The sequence below is a fragment of the Cavia porcellus genome, unplaced genomic scaffold (assembly GCF_034190915.1).
Source record: "Cavia porcellus strain 051 isolate PalLab524CR breed Dunkin Hartley unplaced genomic scaffold, mCavPor4.1 scaffold_6, whole genome shotgun sequence".
NCBI classification, from domain to species: Eukaryota; Metazoa; Chordata; class Mammalia; order Rodentia; family Caviidae; genus Cavia; species Cavia porcellus.
In genome coordinates this window covers 811,178-817,667 of record NW_026947489.1, presented here as the reverse complement: position 1 = coordinate 817,667, position 6,490 = coordinate 811,178, and positions in this window count along the sequence as shown.

The window sequence follows — 6,490 nt, the reverse complement described above, 5'->3', positions numbered from 1 at the left end:
ATATCACAGTGATATATATGCACCCATGTTTAAAGCAGCACAGTTTGCAGTAGCCAGATCTTGGAAACAACCCAAATGGCTGCTGACTGAAGAATGGATAAAAAAGGTGTGGGTTTTTTTTATACAATGGAGTATCATTTGGCCATAAAAAAGATAAACTGGAGACTTTTATAGGTAAATGGATGCAAGTAAAGTTCATACTCATAAGTGAAATAAATCAGACTCACATTGTAAAAATCGTATTGTCTCCCTAGTATGAGAAACTGACAGAATAAACAAGATATTCTAAATGTCTCTTAATCCTGGAAACAGTCACATTAGTCTTCCAAAGTTTTTCTTCCTTTTCAAAATGATTTTGATGATTTCAAAGCTTTTGGATTTTCCTAGAAAATTTTCTTCAAGTGTTTCACCTTAAAATGTTTCTTGAATGTTTAATTTCTTTGTAATGTTTTCTAGTTTTCTTTATACAGGTCTTGAAAATTTTGCGGTGAGATTTATTACTATTTTATATTTTAATACTCTTGTAGCCAATGTATTTTTTGGTTTGTTTCATATGTGCTTTGGTTTGTTTCATCTGCTTTTGAGTTTAAAAAAAAAAAGGATAAATGGATGCGAGGTGGTGGACGACCAGTGAGGGTTAGAGAGTAGCCTGCGGACAGGCAGCAAGTAGCTGCAGAACCCAAACACAGCTATCTGGGCGCCTCTCCTTCAGAGCCCCCAGGGTCCAGCCTGGAAGGGTGGAAGGGTCTCAGGCCTCAGAGCCCACTCTCAGTCCTCTGCTCCCTGGGAGCACAATGGTAAGTTGTGGGGTAGAACGTTGGCTTCCGTTGGCCAGGGGTTTGAATCCTAACTCGAATCAGCTGTGAATCTAAAATGCTTAAGTACCTCACCCACACAATGAGAATAAAGAGTGAAGATTAACAAACACAGGCGTCTGAGGCCCGGGTCAACACACCCCTGCACTCAGAGCAAGCCTTGTGTCCAGTCTCCTCCTCTCTAGTGTACCAGGCCTTTAGACCCATCCAGAGCTCGGTCACCAGAGACACTGCCATCCAAGTCCTTACCTCAAGCACAGGTCTCCCTTTGCTGCATAACCATTACCACAAATACAGAAGGTTATAACAACACACACCTACTCCTCAGCAATTCAGTGGGTCCATAGTCCCTGTGAACTAGGCTTGTTCCTCCACTGGAGGCGGAGTCATATGCTGGCCAGAGCACATGGTTTCCTTGCAGGAAGATGTGGTAAGAAGGCTGGACAACAGGGCATGACCTGCCAATCACAGAGAACCAGAAAGGAGTTGGACAGTAGGGTGTGATCCACCAGTCAGGGGAGCTGTCAAATCACTGTTTCCTGGTTTGACTTCAAAACAGGGCTATAAAACATAGCGACTTGAGATCCAGTGTGGTATAATCCCAGCATTCAGGAGGCTGATGCAGGTGGATTGTTATGAGTTCAAGGCCAGCCTGGGCTGCAAAGTAAGTTCAAAACCATCCTCAACTGTATTAGTGAGACCTTGGCTCAAAAAAGAGAGAGAGAGAGAGAGAGAGAGAGAAACACACAGTAACAGTCTGTCCTTGTGTTACTGTCTTCTTACTTTGCGTGGGACGCCTTCTGTGGGCAGGGTGTGTTTTCTTTCTTCTTCTTTTCACTTCTTTCTTTCTGTCTTCATCACATGAAGCTGTCTATTCGCTGGCTGTCTCTGTGCAGTTCCTAATGAGACTAGGGCCTGGAGCCTGGAGAGCCCTATGCCTGGGACACACAAGCTCTGGAGGCACATCTGTTTCCAAGCCCATGCTGGTGGCTATCAAGTTTCAGCTTCATGCAATCACAAGACTGTGGTCCAGTGTCCTTGTGGTTGCTGCTCTCAACTCCCAGAGGTTGCCTGCTTGCCTTGGTTATACACCCTTTAAAGCCAGCTGTGGTAAGGATGGCCCTCGTGACTGTGGGCTCTGCTTCGCCTCTCCCCTCACCCTTCCTCTTTCTCTGCCTCACTTTTTGCCCTTCTTCCTCTTCTTCTTTCCTCTCTGTTCTTAAGGGCCCATATGGTTACAATGAGCCCAAAACAACCCTGTCTTAGTGCAATCATTTTGGGACCATAATTGCAGGGTCCTGCCGAGTCTATTCACAACAGTTTGTAGCCTGTGCCTGAATAAGCAGAAGACAGGATTTCACCACCAGCACAGGCTCTGCCTCACCTCTGTAGAGGTGCTGGCTGGCTGGAGCCTGATGGGTGGGCAGCAAGGACACAGCACAAGACAAGTGCTAGGGTAATGACCACAAGCAGGGCAAGAAGCATCCAGCCCCACCCCTGTAAGTTTGCTGGCCACCATCACTTTCAGGGATCTGTAGCTATTGAGGGCCAGGAGAACCAGCTAGCCACACCTTGATTAGGTGTGGCTTAGATTAGGAGAAACCTAAGTGCCTGACCCATCTCCCTACACTGTGGACAGGTAACCAATGTGGGAAGCACCTGGGACCCCACAACCAACTCATGCACGGGAACCCAGGAAAATGACAAGATGAAGGTGCAAAAGGCAATCTCTGGGCTCCAGCCCACACAGAACAAGTCCAGAAGACTTAGACACGGAAGACAGTGGAAGTCACACCCCTAAGATTCCTGGGATGATGGCAGCTGAAGTAGGAAAACTACTTCACGAGGCTGTAAAATAAATCAGAGCAGAAATAACACCTCAAGTCAAAGAAGTGATAAACATAAGAAAAGGGTTGCTGAGCAATCCAAAGACTAGATTTAAACAATAGGAGCATAGGAGAATGAGGGAAATCTTGAATGAACATGTATAGAAGACTTGGAATGCATGAAACAGACTCAGAGATATCCAGGAAATTAAAAGCCCCATTGAATGGTGGCAAAACTGCTTGACAGAAACTGAAAATAGCCTTTCAAACCTTGAAGACAGGATTTCAGCCAGTGATTATGCAAGGAAAGATCTCTTAAAAATAAAAAAGAACCAATGTAAAAAAAAAAAAAAAATGGTGGCTTGCTGGGAAGCTGGATGGAGAACCTCTCCGGGAAAAACAGCCCAGATGCTAGAATCTGACACATGGAGAGGGCCAGACGATTGGAGAACGATTCTCACTAACCCAGGAGGAAACTGAAAGAAAAATAAAATTAGGAAGAGGAAGGAAAAGCGTGGGTGGAGGGCCAAAGCCTGACATGCTTAAGTTCTGCGCTGTGCTGGGCACGCCCGTGGAGTCAGAGGATTCAAGGTCGCGCCAAAGCTGCGGCTGCCGATAACGGGAGTTGGTAAGTCCCGGGCCCTTGGCAGGAGGATGCAGCACAGTGTGGAGTGGAGCCGAGGTGGAGAGCTTTATTGGCTCTTGGTGAGTGCTGGAAATTGGGTCTCACAGCATGAGAGGCTGACTGGAAGACATCTTGGAGTAAGGCAGAGCCCTGCACCACGGTGGCATCAGTCAACCCCCCTCGCCCAGAAAGGACTGGTGGGAGCAGCTTGGGCTGAACCACGCCGCTGGTCAGGAACCGATAGCCAGGGGCGAAACAGTTCCAACCCTGTGACCTCCACCACAGCACAGTGTAAAGTGCTGAAGGCAGTTGTAGGTTGAGTGCCTCAGAGGGGACGGGCCAGCCCGCAGCATCCCTGAGCACCACCTAAGATATCAGCAAACTGGAGAGAGCAGCAAGCCCCCAGCCAGCACGCTTTAGAAAAACTATAAGGAATACAGAGATGGCCTGAAACCTCCTCCACAAACCTGTCTGAAAGAAACCAGAAACATGACAAGAGCAAAAGATAAGACAAAACCTCCAGCCGCTGACCCTGAGAAAATAAGCCCAGGAGAGGTAGATACAGAAGAGAACCAGTCCAGCAAGCATGCAGTGTTAGCCACAACATCAGCAGACATGGGGGCTGGGGATTTAGCTCAGCAGCATAAGCACCTGCCTTGCAAGCAGGCAGTCGTGAGTTTGATCTCTGGTACCAATAAAAAGGAAAAAGACAAAAAAAAATCAGCAGACATAAAGAAATACATTTGTGACTTCAGAGATGAACTTAAAACTGAAATTCTAACCCAAGTGAGACAAGAAATAAAAAGGTTAATTAAAGAAATGCTAAGCTCCTCTCAAGAAAACAGAAGAAAGAATGGAGGAACCCAGAAAAGGAAGAGAAATGTTTGGTGAAGAATATAAACAAAATATAGAATACATGAAACAAATCCAAAGAGACTTTCAGGAAAATAAAAACTCCATTGAAAGCTGGAAAAATGCCCTGACAGAAACAAAAGTTAGCCTTTTGAAACTTGAAGAGAGATTTACAATGTGTGATCATAAAAGAAAAGACCTATTAAAAATAACAAGGAACCAAGAAATAACAATTCAAAGGCTAGAAGACAACAAGAGGATCTATAACTTAAGAATAAAAAATGTAAGTGAAGAAACAGGAGTAACCACAAATGAATTACAAAGACTATTCACAGAAATAATTAAGGAAAACTTCCCAAGCATAGAAAAAGAAATGATATCCAGATAAATGAGGCATACAGAATTCCGGCCAACTACAACCAAAGCAGATCTACACCAGACATATAATAATCAAGATTCCAGAAATCCACCACAAGAACAGAATATTAAAAGTGGCCAGAGAAAAGAAACAGATCACCTACAAAGGACAAATCATCAAAATAATGACAGACTTATCAACACAAACTACTAAATTGAGAAGAGCCTGGGGGGAAATGGTCCAAGACCTGAAAGAAAATAACCTCCAACCAAGATTAATGTACCCTGAAAATCTCTCTCTCAAAATTAATGGAGAAACAAGATGTTTCCAAGTCAAAGAGGAACTGTGGGAGTTCATGGCCAAAAAATACTGAAGGATATTCTAGAGAGAGAGAAAAAAAAACAGGATTCCAGCAACAGTGGCAGAGAGGCCTCAATGAAGAGGGCAGACAGTGGAATGAAGGAGAAAAATGGACAAATAATAGCAGAAAAATAGAATAGCAGAGTTGAGGCAGAGAAGGTAGGCTATAATTTTTAACATAGATAGCCTTGATACACTAACAGAAAGAAACACAGGCAGAGTAGATTAGGAGGCAGGATCCATCCAGAAGCTCTGAATAGGAAATATACTCAACCTGAAAGAGGGTTAATAAACTGAAAGTCAAAGATGAGAAAATGATGCTCTCTGTGACAGGGAACCAGAGAGAAATAGAGACAACTCGTCCAGCAGCCGCAGATAGGCTGGAAAGTTATGACACTTTTGTGCAGTGCAGAACTACACAGCTGGAAGGTAGGAAAGCCTTGTGGCTTTAGTAAGTAAAGGAGTACAGCTCAAGATCAAGCTCAGGGGTAAAAAGGTTCAGCACCACTTAGGTAGATAACGGGTTACCCCCTTAATCTAAAAACTAAAGGAGTTAGTGGGACCCAAAATCTACAAAGCACCCTGAGAAAGGAAAAAGGGAGGAATTGCCTAAAAAAGGAAGGCAAAGGACATTGTTAATAGTGTACCAGGATTTAAAAGCCACAGTAATCTTATCACTCTGCTTAGTTTGATTTTATTTTGTTCAGGTCAGTCTACTCATACTAGATTTGAGGGCATAGATAGCTATCCTCAAAATAGCAAGCTATACCACAGTAACTATCCTTAATTTCCTATTAACTTATTATTTACATTGTCTTACTATCACTGATCTTATTTGAAGCTGGTTTGGTAAACTGCTGTTTTGCCTTGACTGATCTTATTCAAATTTGGTATGCTTGATGATATTGAGTCTAAGAGTAGAGGCAGAGTTGCCTCCACTCTGAAGATAACAAGATGTAATAACATACCCATACTGGTTTGATTATTAACTGCTTTTGAAGTCCTACAATGTCTCCAAAGTTGTGTTTTTATTAAAATAGCTATGTAATGCTATGTTCAATTATTATATGTCTGATGATGTGGACAACTCTATTGAAAATAAGAGAAAACATAATAACTACTGTAGATCACCTAATAATATGGTTTTATATGTCTTTTTCATTTCATGTTTTTCTAAGAATTTGTTTTTTTTGTCTTGTTATGATCTGTTTTTCCCTATAATAGAGAAAGGATAGATATACATGTAGAGATTCACACATGGGGAGAATTTCTAAACAATTTACAGGAACAGATTATATAATGCATGATATAACAGACAGATACTCTGAAGAAGAAGAGACACTAAGAAATCCAGTGCTAATTCTGTAACATTATGATATGAAATCTAGCAAAACTATTATTCACTGTTCAGAGTGATATTAGTCTAGTCTCTTATGTTCAGTTTCAGCATATGTAAAGATAAGGACAGCTACCGTACGAAGAGAATGAGGGACATTATGGCAGTAACTATGGACTTCCCCGATGTCAGGTCTTGAAGACCTAAAAAGCCTTCGTTACTCTGTTATGATCAGATTAGTTCTATAATGTTCAGAATGTATTCACAGTGTGTGAAGATGGGGACAACCATTTGGAAGAAAACTAGAGACAATAAGAC